Genomic DNA, 17382 nt, shown 5'->3' on the forward strand with positions numbered 1-17382 from the left:
ATATTAAATGACCATTAATACAGTATTTCTCTTACATGGAGACGTAAAGGCTAGACCATAACGGAAACTATTGATGCGATTCAGTAGCTTAGGAATGCAGAGAAGGAGGGCTGACTGATAACTAGAATCATAACATACTTTTGGCAGACTGAGAGGCAGGGCCAGGCCGAGCCTGGCACTGTGAGACAGGAAGTAAGTGAAGGGTCAGGAATACAGGTGGGGGCTGTATCGCTCCTCAGCGAGGGCTCAGGAGACAGGAGCTGAATCTGGTGTCCGGGCCCTTTTGAGGCCTAGAAACGGGGACTTTACAATGAAATAACGTGCACACTGAGAAACGTGGCAACGTAGCTTTACATAGGCTCAATACTCGTAGCTTTCACGAGAACTGGAACTGGCATACTAGAGATGGACACAACTGTAAGTGCGTCTTTAATCAAACATGGGGAATACATATGCATATTAATCATGCACACATAACATAAGATGGGGAACACGTAGGGACACAGAACATGGCAAAATTCACTTTTCCACATTCCCTCCTTGTCACTACGTTTCCATCAGGAAACATCAATATTCATGATACCATCTATTATTTCATACAGTATCATTTGCTCGTCTCGAATTTTCTTGGAACTGGATTTAGAACGGGACTCGGGACTAGGAATACAAGAGGTAGCACAAATGCCGCAAATCGCAGGGCCACATTGTATACAGAGGCAGCAACTGAATATGATCGCTACTGCAATACCTAAGAAGAACAATACTTTCCATCCCCAGGCGGAAATTATATTCCAGAACCAACCGGACCATGTCCAGGTGCCTGGATTTTGGTGTAACAGATGGGCAATTTTATGGAGTCTGGTTATAGCTGAATAAACAGACGGCGCGTTATTAGGAATGAAAATGCAGCAACTAGATCCGATGACTCTACATGCCCCGCCCCTATCGGCCAGTATGACGTCAAGGACGAGACGATTCTGGAGCACGACAATTCTCATAAAGGATTGCTCTTCGGTTAAGTTACCTAGAGCAGAGGTAGTCTCAATCACTACTGCTTCAAGTGTTCTGGTTAATCTACGTATCAGTTTACTATTCACGACAGTACCTAAGTAGGGAAAGACACCTTTATTGATATCTATGTATTGCTCTAGAGCAGTTTCAGTATAATCGACAATCGGGAGGTCTCTCTTGTGTCTAGTATGTACTAGGTGGGAGTTCCTATGATAGTCAGGTGGGGCTAGAAAAACTGGTGGCAGTAGGAATGCAATGTAACAGGTACCCTCCCAATCGAGGGGCAAACGAACATATGCGGTCTGACCACACACAAAATAAGAATGACGTGAAGCTTTGAAAATAGTTTTCCCACTGTCACTATACTTGACAATAGTAGTACAATCACTATGTCCTACATGTACGGAACCATTCTTTCTGACACATAATTCACCTTTGACTGGTAATACTGACATAGCAGGTAAGTCTGGAGTAGAATCAGACTGAACATTCAGGACCATAAAATTCGAAGAATAATTACCCAAATTATAAACTTCATTTTCTAGATCTAACCCGGTTCTGTGGGGAAGACCTTGCTTGTCTGGAAAACATGTACTGTTCAGAAAGGACATATCATTTGAGGATGACGTTAACGTGGACCATGCTCCACATGAACCGTTATGTGAAAATGGATAAGGAAAGAGTGGCAGAACTCCCTTCGGTGTCTGGAAAGGGTGAAGTCGACCACACACCCAACAATTAGTGGCATTGCTGGTCTGGTGAGAATAATGTAACATGCGGATAAAGGAATTATTTCGCATAGCAAGACGATAAGATAGTTCATGAGGAGGCAGATCACTAAACGTATGCTCTACTGTAGCATTAGAAGACTTATTTACATGAGAAATTGGAAAACATAAATGAAATGCATAACTCGTGCAGCTAATCATAAGGCTGAGATATAGCAGAAAACATAAAATAATAATGCAACTTTTAGAGTTCTCACTAACTCTCTCTCTATGGGGGTCTATTTCATACATGTCAGAAACCGGTCTAACCGTTTCACCTAGGGGAGGACTTAGACAATCAAACTGGCTGACTTATTTTACTAGACCTTAATTTTAACTTATACTCCTGCTGCGGAGTTTTCTCTAACAGGGAGGGATTTGTATCAATGTCTTTTGCGGGACAGTCCTTGAGAATAGTACTTTGGCAGTCTTTAAAATCCTCAGAAATGTTCTTGGAAACAGTCTTTAGTCCATAAAACTTCTTTACATGCGACAAATGCACCCAGCCCTTCCTGCCTTCCAACTTGACGGCAGTGCGGGTGGCCAGGAGAACTTGCTTGGGCTCCTTCCAGCGGGGCTCCAGCGGACTTGAACGATCAAAGTTCCTTACGAGAACCAGACTTCCGGGAACGATTTCATGCGGTGCCACCTCGGTATTGTCTGGAAATGCGGCGGCAACCTGTGAACGACAAGAGTGTAGGGCAGACATCAAGGAAGCTAGGTAATCTGTCAGCATATTACTTGAAACATCTGTAATACTTCGGGGTCTAGGTGTACCCCACATATTAGGGGGGCGGCCGAATACGACCTCGTACGGGGACAGACCTGATCTGGAATGTGCGACCATGCGCATATAAAACAGAGCGACTGGCAGAGCAACTAACCAGTCCACACCTTTCTCTTGACAAACTTTAGCAATGCGGATTTTCAGGGTCTGGTTATGTCTCTCTACTAGACCGGCTGCTTCAGGATGGCGTACACAATGGAACTTCCACTGGTATCCTAACAACAGGGAAACGTGTTTCATCAGTTCAGATGAGAATGGCTAGCCGTTATCAGAATATACGACCCTAGGGAGTCCATAGCGGGGGAAGAATTCACGAACCAACTGCTTGGCAGTGGTCGCGGCTGTGTAATCTGGGACTGGATATGCTTCTGTCCACCTGGACAAAGCGCATACAACTACAAGGACATACTTGAAACCTCGACATCGCTCCATCTGAATATAATCCATCTGGAGGACTTCAAAAGGGTGGTCAGGGGGCTGGAATCCACCTTGTTCCACCGGGACACTTTTACCTGGATTAAACTGGCAACATATCATACAGGTACGGACTTTCTGCTTGGCTGCAGCTCGTAAATGCTTGTTGAACCAAATGTTCTGGATACTGTCTAACATAGCTTTTTCTCCTAAGTGTGCTGGACTATGTGCGGTATTGATAATGACTTGAACCATAGAGTCGGGGAGAAACCATGTGGCTCTACCCTTCGTCACCCATCCCTGATCTGTCTGAACCCCTCCTTGTTCGGACCATTTCTTGATTTCATCGGGAGTAGCATGTAACTGGATATCTATGACATCTTGAGTAGGGTCCTTAACTGTCATACAAGTAGTCTGTTCTAGAGTGGATGTCGGTGTCTTGTTAACTGGTATGTCTGGAGTCTGTGCTGTAAGCTTGGCTGTGCGATCTGCTAGATCATTACCTTGAGAAATAATGTCAGTAACTTTCGTATGTGCTTTGCATTTCATGATAGCAATAGATGTCGGTAAATGTATTGCATCTAACAGAGCTTGAATAAGGAGACCATGCTGAATCTTGGTTCCATGAGAAGTCATGAAACCTCTCTCCTGCCAGAGCACTCCAAAGTCGTGTACAACTCCGAATGCGTAGCGTGAATCTGTGTAAACATTAACTTTCAGGTTCTTGGCGTGTATGCAGGCTTGAGTCAGAGCAACTAGCTCTGCTGCTTGAGCAGACAGGGTGTCAATACGATGTGTTTCTATAACTTCAGTGTCAGTAGTCACTGCATACGCGGCTACTAGTTCTCCTGTACTTGTTCTCATACATGAACCATCCACATAAAGTGTCAGGTCAGGGTCTGGTAATGGAATATCTGTCAGATCTTGTCTTGGCTTAGTCATAGTGTTAACTACTTCCACACAATCATGTGTGGCAGGATTCGAATTAACTGACGGTAACAGTGTAGCAGGATTTAGAACGTTGCAGCGTCTGATTTCTATGTGTGGCTGGAACAGTGTCAGTTCATAACCTGTTAAACGTGCAATTGTCAAGTGCTGAGTCTGTGTTCGGTTTAAAAGAACTTCCACGGAGTGTGGAACTTGTACTGTCAAGGAATGTCCTAATACTATGGAATCACTTTGTCTGATAGCTAGTGCTGTGGCTGCAACTGACTTGAGGCACGCAGGCAGAGCCTGGGCTACTGGATCTAATGTGCTCGAAAAATAAGCACAGGGCTTGTATTGTCCTGCTTGATCTTGTGTGAGAACAGATAATGCTGTACCATCACGTTCTGTAACAAAAAGTGTAAAAGGCTTACTGTAGTTCGGTGTAGCTAGAACAGGAGCTTGGCATAAAGCTTTCTTTAACTCATTGAAACTAAGTGTATGTTCAGATGTCCAAGGGAGAACAGTCGATACGGCTGCCTCCTGTGTCGTTAACTGTATCAGTGGCTTGGCTAGAAATGCATACTGAGGAATCCATTGTCTGCAATAAGAAGTAAGGCCGATAAAAGCACGCACCTCCTTCTGTGTCTTGGGCTGAGGAAGACTCGCTATTAACTGGATACGGTCGGGTGTCAACTGCCTACCCCACTTGGACAGTAAGTGGCCTAAGTAGATCACTTGCTGGACACAGAATTGAAGCTTCGAAGGAGACACCTTGTGCCCCATCTCGGCTAGGAAATACAGGACTGTAAGCGATGCTCGCTCGCAAGCACGTTCAGAACGGGCTGTGATCAGTAGATCATCGACATACTGGAGCAGGGCAGTGTCAGTTGGCATGTGAATGTTGTCTAGTTGTCTCTTAAGTGCTTGACTGTAAATGCTAGGACTTTCTGTGAATCCTTGAGGAGCTCGTGTGAATTTATAGCTCCTTCCATTTAAACAAAAACCGAAAAGGTACTGGCTATCTGGATGAATTGGAACACTGAAAAACGCGTTCTTGAGGTCTATGACGGTAAAGAATATTGCCTCAGAATCAATGGCTGTCAATAGGGATGAAATATCTGGAACTACTGGATACTGGGGAATAATACATTTATTGAGTTCTCGAAGGTCAATCACTAATCGATATACTGGGGGTGCATTTGGATCAGTACGCTTCATGACTGGAATGATAGGAGAATTACATACATTGGAGTCAGTTTCTACAACTACTCCTTGAGCCATGAGCTCGTCAATAATTTTGGATAAGGCTGCTACAGCCTCAGGTGGCAATCTGTACTGTCTGATTCGTGGCAGGACTATACCCTGCTTGAGAGTCACACGATGGGGTGTGATTTGCATGAAGCCAACATCAGTTGGACCTTGCGCCCATAGATGCTGCGGAACATTAGACAATCTCGGATCAAAATCTCGTAATACATAGTGACCCTTGAAGTCACGTAAAAACAAACGTATTCCCTCTGGGGAACAGCAAATAACTGCACCTAATTCTTTCAGTGTCTTAATGCCTAACAAATTTTCTGGACATGACTTCGTAAGCAGTAGATCAGTAGTTCGGGAAAATGGACCTACTTCAAGAGTAACTGGCTTTGATATCTCGTTTACAATAGGCTTTCCTGAAAATCCAAGGGAAACATTTCTAGAGCCTGAGAGCGGAGCCCCTGGAACTTCGGCGTGACTTATGGTAGTCCTACTTGCCCCTGTATCAATCAGAAACTTTCTGTCTTTCCCTAGTACTTGGCTATGAACATAGGGACCCTCTTGATCTACAGGAATCTCGATGAGAGGCAAGCCTACCTCCCTCTCTAGGCTGTTTCATGAATACTGTTGATACTCTGGATACTCAGACTGGGCATACTGGTACATTTGCTGTGTAACATGCTGTGTTGCAGCAATAGGCTGCGGTGCTGGAACTGTCTGTTGTGCATTCTGTGGCTGAGAAGTCTGTGAAACTTGTTCTTGTCTACGCGGACGTGGTCTTTCTTTAGTTTTACCAGTGGCTATGTTGTGTTTCAGAACTGCACACTCGTTTATAAAATGACCTGGCTGTTTACAATAATTGCATGTCCCTTTAACGGGAGCTGCAGGATGACTGGCTTGATTCGGACCCCTCTTCTGACTGTCTTGAGGAACAGATTGTGCAACTAGTACTTTCATTTTCGTGTCTTTCATACGTCTTCTCTCGTGTTCTTGCTCTTCTCTGATTCTATTCTGGTGGTACTGGAGCATCTGTAACATCTGGGACGGGGTACTAGCTTGCCATGTACTTTCGACTTTCAAAACTCGATTCTTAACTTGTGGACTTGAATTCTCGACTAGTTTAGTAACAAAAAGATGAGGGTATGACTCACTACTCGTCTTCAATCCACTGTTTATTATGAAACATTTTTCAAATCTAGAATAAAAATCACTAGTGTCTTCGTCTTGTTTCTGTTTACAGGCTGAGATTGCATCCCAGTCTTCCTTTTTAGTGGCTAATAATCTAGGCAAAACTTGTATTAACAGTTCTGGTAATTCTTTACATTTATCTCCAAGACCGGTACCTGGTACTCGTATCTTATCTTCAGCTTCTAGAACTGCCCAATCGATCTTTTTCTCTCCCACCTCCCATTCTTTTTCCTTGAGTTTTTCATATACCCCTGCGGGCAACAGGACCTTTAACATTTTAATAATATCTGGATACGTGTATTCTCCCATACGGAGCATGTCTTTTAATTCTCGGTGGAACCCTGCTGGATCTTTGTCATGACAGGGAATTAATTTCTTCATCTCTGAGAGTTCCATCTTTGTAATCGGGGTGTAAACAAATACTCGTTGCATTTCACCATCTGCTGTCCTGACTGGGTGTACTTCTCGTAGCGGATGCTGTCTATCTATGTAAAACGGTTTACTTTCTGGAGGTGAGACATGAACAAAATGCGGGTTCAAAAACGTACTATATTTGTGGCGCTGTTCTAGAATGACACTAATTAAATCGGTACCTAAACCTTTCCATCTATACTGGAGTAACTCGTTCAGGATATCATGTAACGGACCTGGATCAGAATGTTGACCCTCATACAGTGTAATGAGGTGCTGGATCATATACATACCCACCAGTCGCTGCTCGGCTGGGGGCAGTTTCAGAAACATTTGTGCCACTATTTCGTCTGGAAAAGTGGTAGAATCAGTAACCCATCGGACTGCTGATCGGACTAGTTCTTGTTCATGCATGGTACTTAACTCACTATAACCGATTCGTGATTTCAGAATGTGATCGGTAGCTTGAAATACTTGTTCTAGAGAGCCTTGTTGCGGTGCTGGATGATGAAAGACTTTCTTGTGTTCTAGGCGTAAATGTCGGTCTGGAAATCTAGATTTACCTACATACGCTATTCTGGCGGTATTCTCGTCCTCTACCTCTTCAGTAAAAGAGTCATTTTCTTTCTCGCTCCCTAGAGCTTCACTGCGTTGTTCGTGTATCCTTATTATTTCTTTACGAATTTTCTTGTACATATGCTCTATACTATTGAGTGTCTTGTGCTTACCCTCGGCTATATTATCACTCCACCTTGTCAGGGTTCTCATTTCTGTCGGATCTTTAGTCGGGGTATCTTGTTCCCGTATTAAACAATTGATCAGAAACTTTAATAGCATAAACTGGGTTTCGGATTTCCTGTGAGACATGACGTCAGCAATACTTTCTGGATCTTGTCCTGTACGAATGAAACGATACATTCTGTCTAGATCTTCTTTCATGTTCGGTAGGGTGACCAAATACTCGGACACCTGTCTTATACGTATGGAATATATAACCATGCTATCCTCGCCTGGGACTGGATCATAACAGCATTCAGTAAGAGCTCGCCTGATTTCTGCAACGGACTTAAATTTGGGCGTACCCTGTAACGCACGTTCATGTAACTCTACTGCTCCTAAACGCCTACTTGGCGGCGGGGTACCAGGAGGACCTCCTCCTGCGGCCCCTATACTGGAATCGTCAACTGATACTCTTCGTGCTGGCAGAGTGACTGATGTGGCGGGAAGTTGTACTACGGGCTGGACCGGGGGTACCGTAGCAGGTACTGCAAGAGGTGCCCCGGTGTCTGGGGGAGCAGGGATTACATGATTTACAGGAACTGGCGGAACAGGATTTGCATATTCTGGGACTGTGTCGTCCAAATAGGACGAAATAAAAATATCAGCTGCGGTCGGTTTGTGACGTAGCTTGGTCGGAACTAAGGGTGGCGGGAAGTTACTGGATGCCTCCGGGGTCGCTTTTGGCAAGCCCTCGGCAAGAAGAGGATACATACCCTTAATGAGGGCGTTCCTCTGTCTGTCTGACTGTTCGGTTTTAACTCGCTCACCTATCTCGATTAATTCCCTTTCTTGCGCTCTTTCTAAGGATTCTCTACTTAATTCTGACTTTCTGATTTCTTTTTCGGTTCTTTTATGAGATTCTTTGCGCCATAACTCGATGGCATCTTTCTGTGACTGTCTGGCTTTCTTTTTCCATAATGCTTCTTCTACTCGCATGATGCACTCGGCATCCCACGTACCTGATACGGGCCATCTATACTTTTCTTCTAACTCTTTGGTGTACTCCACCCATAAATCTAGATATAATATGGCACTTATGCCATGCTTCTGATACATAAAATAACCTGGACTGTCCCTAGGCGGGACAGGAACTGCTTCTTCTAACAGACCTTTTCTAGTTCTTAACTGACGTAGTTTGGAAAACAAAGGCATGACTGAACTGTAATCTAGACACAATACAATACACAATGAACACGATAATTACACCACTTTCATACCACGACATAAAAATACATGAATGACATTTTAAAATAACAGTCTTGACAAAATACTACCTGGAATACTGAAAACAGAATACATGAATTTTCTCGAGAACAGAACTGACTAGAACAGAGACTAGATGCACTGCTGAAACAGTACGAAACTTACCGGTCTCATGAAGAGACACGTCAGGACCCGCATCCACCGGAGTGGACACTTCGTGTTGGGTCTGTGTACCACCAAACCCACGGACCAGAGTTAATTAGATTGACCCTGTCTAGATACTACCCCAGCAACGGTACTCACCGGGCAGCAAGAACGGAATGCCTCGGACTGGACTGGGCTGCTTCGACGCCGGACAAACACGAACTTCGGACTTCTGTTACGGGTGGGCCTCCGGATACCTCGGACCTTGGACTCTCGGCTTGGGCTCTGGTCGGGACTCGCCGCGTTCCTCCACCGCCTCGTCTGGATGCTGGACCGCAACCTCCGTCTCCTCCGTGGGCCTGAGGGATACTTGAAGCAGAAATATCTGCACGTGCACGGTATGGTTCCGTCACGGCTGCAGAGGATCAGGGGGCTTGCGTGGCTTCACCGGCGCGTGGGGAAAGGGCAAGGCCCTATTCGGGCGCCATTATGTGGTATATAAATAAATAATACCGGATCTATTTTTGACTGGATATAGTAATAACAGATAGCTCAATAAATAAGAGTCAAGATTCGAGGTAGTAGGAGTTTGCAGGTTTAATACAGCATAAAGGACAGGAACAGGACAACCTGCACGGACAAGATCTGGGATGGCTAGCAACTTTTAATAACAATGCACAAGTATATATACTAAAACAATTGCATTACAGTACATACAATAGGCGGAGCAGTGGGTGGGGTCAGTAACAGTCGCGAAAGATAAGGGTGAAAAGAGGTGTAACAGGAGGCGTGTACATAGACATGTGATGTAAACGTAACAGAATATGTCATAAATGGGGCGGAAACATGGAGGGGGCTACCTAAGGAGCCGGGACCTCTAACCTAGTGGTACGCGCAAACTGACAATGACGTGTTACTAGGAGAAGCTGGGGGCTATGACTTCTGTGCTAGAAGAAGAGACGAAAGTCTGGAGAGTCAGGGCGACATGTACCTAAACATTATCTAGTATCTGATGTTTAGAGAACATGTTGATATAAACTAAAAGTTATCGGGGTAAAGGCTAACAGACTCTAAGACTGGTGCATGCATTATTCTACATGTAGTGTGTGTTGAGGAATATTAAATGACCATTAATACAGTATTTCTCTTACATGGAGACGTAAAGGCTAGACCATAACGGAAACTATTGATGCGATTCAGTAGCTTAGGAATGCAGAGAAGGAGGGCTGGACTGATAACTAGAATCATAACATACTTTTGGCAGACTGAGAGGCAGGGCCAGGCCGAGCCTGGCACTGTGAGACAGGAAGTAAGTGAAGGGTCAGGAATACAGGTGGGGGCTGTATCGCTCCTCAGCGAGGGCTCAGGAGACAGGAGCTGAATCTGGTGTCCGGGCCCTTTTGAGGCCTAGAAACGGGGACTTTACAATGAAATAACGTGCACACTGAGAAACGTGGCAACGTAGCTTTACATAGGCTCAATACTCGTAGCTTTCACGAGAACTGGAACTGGCATACTAGAGATGGACACAACTGTAAGTGCGTCTTTAATCAAACATGGGGAATACATATGCATATTAATCATGCACACATAACATAAGATGGGGAACACGTAGGGACACAGAACATGGCAAAATTTACTTTTCCACAAAGCGGCGACCATACTTGTTTGATTCACACTTCTTTGTTCAGACAGACCACCGACCCCTTCGTTGGCTCATGCAAATGAAGGGGGAAAACCCCAAACTGTTGAGGTGGTCTATCTCCCTACAGGGAATGGACTTTCGGGTGGAACACCGGCCCGGAGTTGACCATGCCAATGCAGACGGTCTCTCCAGGTATTTCCGCCTTAGTGTTGAGAACTCCCAAGGCGTTGGGTAGCTCTCCCCACTTTCAGCTGGGGGGGGACGCGTGTTAGACCTGTCTGCTTCTGAGAGTCCCCTCACCACTATGATTTCTTTTGTTCCCCTGTACCTCCCAAAATTTGTCGTTCCTTGACGCCTAGTTGCTCACAATGTTTGTGGCACCTATTTACAAGGCACCAGGCGAAACCTGTGGCATTACAAACCTGGGTTGTCAACCTGAATAAATGGCCCTAAAATGGTGGACACCCTTTTCCCTCATGTGAGTGACTCCCATTTGGAGCCTTCATGAACTCTGGCCTTTTGAGGTTTTGGCGCGCATTCCTGACAGGGATTCCTTTATTTCCCTCAGGTACACAAAATGGCTGCTCTAGAACCACAGTACGGTGGCTGTTAGTGTCCTAAATACACCTCAAAAGTGCCATGTCATTGTCACAGCCAGAGAAGGTTCTAGAACCTTCTGGCTCGTGCCAGTATCTCAGGGCACTGGCTATAAAAAGCCCAGTCCGTGGCGGCCATCTTGGAATTGAGATTTTGACTGGACACCAGATTGACACCTGCCCTGTTGACCCCTGAGGTGGCTGGTAGCGCAGGCAGTAGAGTAGCAAAGGTCATTGGCGTTGATTCTGACTGGCGTTCCAGTCAACTGCGTGAGCGGTGACCTTGCGCCTACAGCGCCTGCCCAGCGAGTGCCTCATTACCCCCAAAGACTGTGGCCAAATTCGTGTGCCTCCCCGCTCCCCCCCCCGGTGGTAAATTGTGACAGATTTCACGAGTCGCGAGAGCAAGTTCGCCGCGACGCGATCGTCAACAGTGCCTCCCTTCACGACAGGCGCCTCTAGAGGGGAGCTCGGACGTCTCCGAGCCCCACCAGCGTAGAGCGCTTCCTGCGCGGACTGAAGGTGAGGTGGTGCGCCGGGGCGGGGAAGGCCGGCCTTCGTTGGGCGGGACTAGCGTCTCTGCCACTCCCCAGTGACCCGGGAGCTGTAGCTGTGAACCTCCCTGTATGCGGAAGTCGGAGGGAGGTCCGTGGAGCCCCTGAGAACCCCGTCGCTGGCGTGAGAAGTGCTGTGTCCTGACTGAATCGCTTCCTGATTGCAGCCAATGCAAGGTGGGCCTGTTTCTTCTGGTGGGATGCAGCGTTGTGAAGGAACTGTGAGCCGGCATTAATTTGACTGACCGCGAAGATTGTGTGACCTCTCCGGCAGCCCGTTCCTCAGTCTAAAGACTTTGAACTGGTGCCGCCTGAGTGCTAGCGGTGACAAAGCCTGTAGGCGCGCATGGACTCCACCGGCAAGTAGAGATCTTATCCCGGTGGCAGCCGAGCGCAAATGAAGTATTCACTGTGTTTCCTTGCCTTTTAGATATATGCGCATACTCCCTGAATGAACCTTAAAGAATCCCAAAACTCATTCTGTGCCCAGAGAAGCCCGTATGCATTATCATTGAAACCAACACAAACTGTAAGAGTTATCTTTCCAAACTGAAACGTATTGCAAGTGTAATGTTCCTGAAGTATTTAATTGGTGGCAGCGATACCAGAATGAACATGTGTTTGTTTAGTTAAATGAACCAGTATTTATTCGGCTAGGCAAACGTGATATTCATCCTATTTATTCGTGATACTCATTCCTGATATCTATTCTAATTATTGATGCTATTTATTCCTGATATTATTTATAGTATTACTTATTACAGAATTGAAACCCAGAACTGTGTGACCAAAAGAAATGTGTATGTTATGTTATAGACATTTATTACGCGCAAAGCTGCTCCAGTAAAGGAGCATCCTGGCGCCTGCCAAGGTACCAACATAACACAGCTAAGAAGGGGAAAACCAAAGGAAAACAGATTAGGGAAATAAGAAGGTCTTAACGGCCCTGCGAAACGAGAGCAGATCATAGAGGGTACGTATCTCTACAGGAAGGGAATTCCACAAAGCCGCAGCACGTACTCTAAAAGAACAGCCGCCAGCACGGCTGCGCTTAAACCGGGGGACTACTGCCAATTCAAGGTCCGAGGAGCGTAGACATCGGACTGGGTGCTTTCCCAATCATCCCTATTCACAACAGAGAGCTTTTACATAAAGGAATCGTATTTTTCTACAGCAGTGGTGTGGTGTCCTTCTTTTTGGTGTGACTGCGCAGGGAGTTATTATTGGGTCAGAGCCGGCTTAACACTAAAGCTTCCACTTGCCTTGACACTTGAGCCAAGCTACACTCTTTGTGCTGGGCTTGCCCATCGCAGGTCCAACAACGTGATACCCAAGAAAGCACGTGCCTCTCTCTGCGTATTTGGCACAGTCATTTGCGCAATCGCTTGAATTCGTTCTGGAGTCAACCTTCTTCCCTCCTTTGACAAGAGATGACCTAAGTAGGTCACTTCTTGTCGACAATACTGCAACTTAGAAGGTGACACTTTATGATGCAAGTCCGACAGATGTCGCAACAAAGAAAGAGTAGCTTCTTTACAAGTTATCTCATCATCAGCGGCCACTAACAGATCATCCACATACTGAATAAGAGCAGCACCAGCAGGCAACACAAGAGTATCAAGTTGGGTTTTCAAAGCCTGACTATAGATAGAAGGACTTTCGCAATAGCCTTGAGGAGCTCTCTTAAACCGGAAGCTTCGGCCTCCTAAGGAGAGAAGCCAAAAATATCTCTACTCCTCGGCAATTGGAATGCTGGAGAAAGCATTTTTCAAGTCGATGACTGAAAACCAAGCAGCTGAAGCAGGAATCCAAGTCAACAAAGCAGTAATATCCGGAACAACTGGAAACTGTGGCACGACGATCTTGTTAACCTCTCTAAGATCGATCACAAACCTGTAAACAGGTGGCTGAGAAGAGTCAGTGCGTTTCAGGACAGGCAAAACAGGACTGTTACACACATTACCTCTCGTTTCTTCAATCACATCTTTCTCAATCAAATCATAGATGATCGCTAAAAGAGCTCTTTCACCATCGCTAGAAATCCGATATTGGGGAATACGCGGCATTTTAACATTCACTTTAAGCATTACAACACAAGGTGGAATCTCCAAAAGACTCACATCATTAGGACCAGTAGCCCAAAGAGTAACAGGGAGAGAACGCAATTCCGGTGGAAGCCGATCTTTAGACAAATACATCGGAGAGATCACTTTCTTACCCAATGTAAGCTGCTCCCGCAGGAGAACAACGTAATGTTGCATGCAACTTTTTCAACAAATCTAAACCTAACAAATTCTCACCACAACCTGTTGTTAAAATGAGAGGTGCTTCCAACTCACAAGGCCCTATAGAAAGAGACAAGGGACTAGAAACTAGATTACGAACTGGGGCGCCAGAGAATCCTACCGAAACATTCGTTAAGCAAGACAAAGGTGCGCCAGGGAGTTTAGAGTGCATGATAGAACTCTTCGTCGCACCAGTATCCAAAAGAAAAGACTCTACTACACCCGATGTGGTTACTGCAACATAAGGCCCACTCTGATCTACTGGAACCGACACTACTCCCTCTCTTTGTCTATGGCTGTCCTAGCAATGATTATAGTCGGCATTCTCACTCTCAACATAATAGTCATCAGCATAGTACTGAGTCGATCGACCAGATGTAATCTTCTGTTGATCAAAGCAATTCATAGAATTTTGTGGAGGAAAGGAACGTTTGTTCTGAGGAAATGCACCACGTCCTCTACCCCTAGACACTTGCTGAAAACCACCACGACCTCTCGGGGCCGGCATACCACTCGCACGTTGCCGTAAAACAGGGCACTCATTTTTATAATGACCTTCCTCCTTACATAGGCACACTGATTCAAACCCAAGGGTGGTCTTGGAGGAAAATACCCAACGTTCTGTTGCGGCCTCTGAAATGGCGGAGGTTGCTGAAACTGTGGACGTTGCTGTGACTCGCTGATTCGAGCGAGGCGGATACGCCTGCTGCAAAAGAACCTTTGTCTTCTGATAGATACATCTGCCGTGTGGATTCCTCACCTTGTGAATATCCCCCTGCGTTTTTACCATTCTCATAGTACTGTGCAATCGCCAATATCTGGGCCGACGAGGAAACAGCCCAAGAACTCTCAGAATCTTTAAATTTATTACACAGTTCAGGAAGTAAGTTAAAGACAAACTTATCCACAAATAATCTTTGCCCACCTTCCGTACTCATATCCTGACCACTATGATCTATAAATGTTTCTTCAAATCTAGTGAAGAAATCAGATACTTTCGTCGTTCTGCTTACATGCTGCTAACTTGTCCCAATTTACTCGTAACGCTGGCATCATCATCTTCATTAAATTAATAATTCTACCTGGCAATTCCATAACCAAAGGTTCAGGTTTAGCACCTCCCTGTTGTCTACCATCTGCAGCAATAATATTCGCCCAAGTATCTCCTAATTCTACCGCATGATTCACATGACGAATCTTGGCCCACAAAGGTTGAGGGACTACATTACCCAACAGCATATCTGTGTCTGCCAAATTCATGATTCATGCGTCAACTGTCTGGGACAATTCTTTGTAATAGCCAGCAGGATTCTTACGGGGATCAGGTAAGGTCTGCTTAAGAGCCAAGACCTCTGCTCTCTTCCAAGGGACATGTACCCACACTCGCTGAAAATGTGGCAAAACAGGCGGATTAGCAGCTGCATCTCCCTCTCTCCAAAGTGGAGGAACCCCTCATCGGATACTGTCTCGCTTTTCTTCTAACAGGAATCAGGTTCATACAATGTATGAGACGGAAGGCTAGATCTAAAAGCTAGTATTGTCTCTACGGCATCTGTAATATCAGATTCCACTATCCTCCCTTTAGCAAAATCCGACTGAACGTCAAGTAATTCCTGCGGGATCAAACCCAAATCATTATCCTCCCATTCCTGACGTAAAAACATACACATCATATTAAAAACATACCTCTGCTTAGGCGGTTCCCACTGAAAGAAAACATCCATAACCGCTGGCAAACTATCCCTTGAGGCATTTATAATCCATTTACGGGCCAACAAATCCAACACAGCCCGTTCCTCGGAACCAGAACGCTGACTACGACTCTGTTTACGTTCCGAAACAGGGGTCATATTCAATGACCCAAACAATGGCGACAATAGATTCGCGACAGTCATTCGTTTTCGAACAGAAGGAGAAGAAGCAGTCATGAGAACAGGAGAATAAGTGTTTTGAGGCAAAGAAGGTGTAGGAATAAGAACAGCAGGAGTCTCAGATGCCGAAACGGAAGGCAAAGGAGTTTGAGGCAAAGCTGGCGACCCTAGAGCGGGTTGCGCTGGAGGAGGTAAAACCACCTGTGGAGTACCGAGTGGCTGAGCAACAGCAGGAGGTTGAACAACAAAGGGTGGAACAACCGGTGGTAATGGAGGCGCAGTAGCACCCTGCAGATAAGGAGGTGGTAAACTCAGTAAATGAGACATCAAAGGATCTTTCTCAAGATCTTCAATCGCTTTCGGAGGAGAAGACGGCAAGGCCGGATAACATTTATCTATGGCCATGCAACGTTGCCTATCTGAAACCTCAATTGCTTTATCTTCTTCGTTTTCCTTAAACTGCCTAGCAGCTTGCATTATTGACAACCCCTTTTCTCTCTTATCTCTTTTAGCTTGTTTTATTTCTCGTTGTCTGGCTTCTTTACGCCAAAGGCGAAAGGAGTCAAACATTGCCGGCCGGACTTTCTTTTTAAACCATTTCGTTTTTAGATTATCTAAAATCTCAGTATCAAAACTACCATGTTGGGGCCATCGTAAGACACCATCTTTCCTGGTGCAGCGAACCCATACTTCATTAAACGTAATGGGGCCCACGCCGTGTTTAGAATAGAGCTCATAAGTCGGAGTTCCAACCGGAGGTATCTGGAATCCCTGTTGCAACCACAACCAAACCAAGTACCAAATTTGCTACGATTAGGCATCTTCGTTCACTAATCGAGCTTCAAACTTCAAGGGATTATCTCTACCGATACACTCGTAAATATACCAGACCCTCGGCTTTGGAAATTGCAAATTTCAAATTTCAAATCAAAACTAAGGACCAAACAAACTAAGAATCAAAGGACCAAAAACTAAGGACTGGGAGCGACCCACTTATACTTAACTGAGGTATCAGTCACGCCACCAGGAGATCCGTCTATCGTCTCGCCTTACAAAGCATCACAAATGGGTCCAAGACAGGACGACAGTCAGGGCAGCAGTCTTTCGTAGCCATCAGGAAAGCGGGAAGCCTCGCAGAAAAGACCTTCAGTCCACATTCGACATGCTGGGGTCGATGAAGTGGTGGCCGTCCTCCAGAATTTCCTCACGATCTTCAGGCTTGGACCGGTACCGCTGAAGTCGCCCTACGTTGGGCGCCAGCTGAAGAACCGGGTTATTTAAGACCCGGCGGCGCCAGGGGCACGCCCAAGGTCTTCGGGTATCACCTGTCTTAGAACACAGAGACACGGAAACTCCTTGGTGGCGTCAAAGATCAAATTTATTGGCTGCAGCCAGTAACAGAAGTCCTAGAAGTCAACACGGTATGAGTTCTCAGGAGACTGCTCAATTTTACAAAGCAAGTCATCCCTTTTTATGCTAAAAATCACATTCCAGACAAATACCTTACATTTACAAACTGTCCAATCACATGTATCCACACCA

This window comes from Lissotriton helveticus, chromosome 5_1 (genome assembly GCF_964261635.1).
Source record: "Lissotriton helveticus chromosome 5_1, aLisHel1.1, whole genome shotgun sequence".
Taxonomy (NCBI): Eukaryota; Metazoa; Chordata; class Amphibia; order Caudata; family Salamandridae; genus Lissotriton; species Lissotriton helveticus.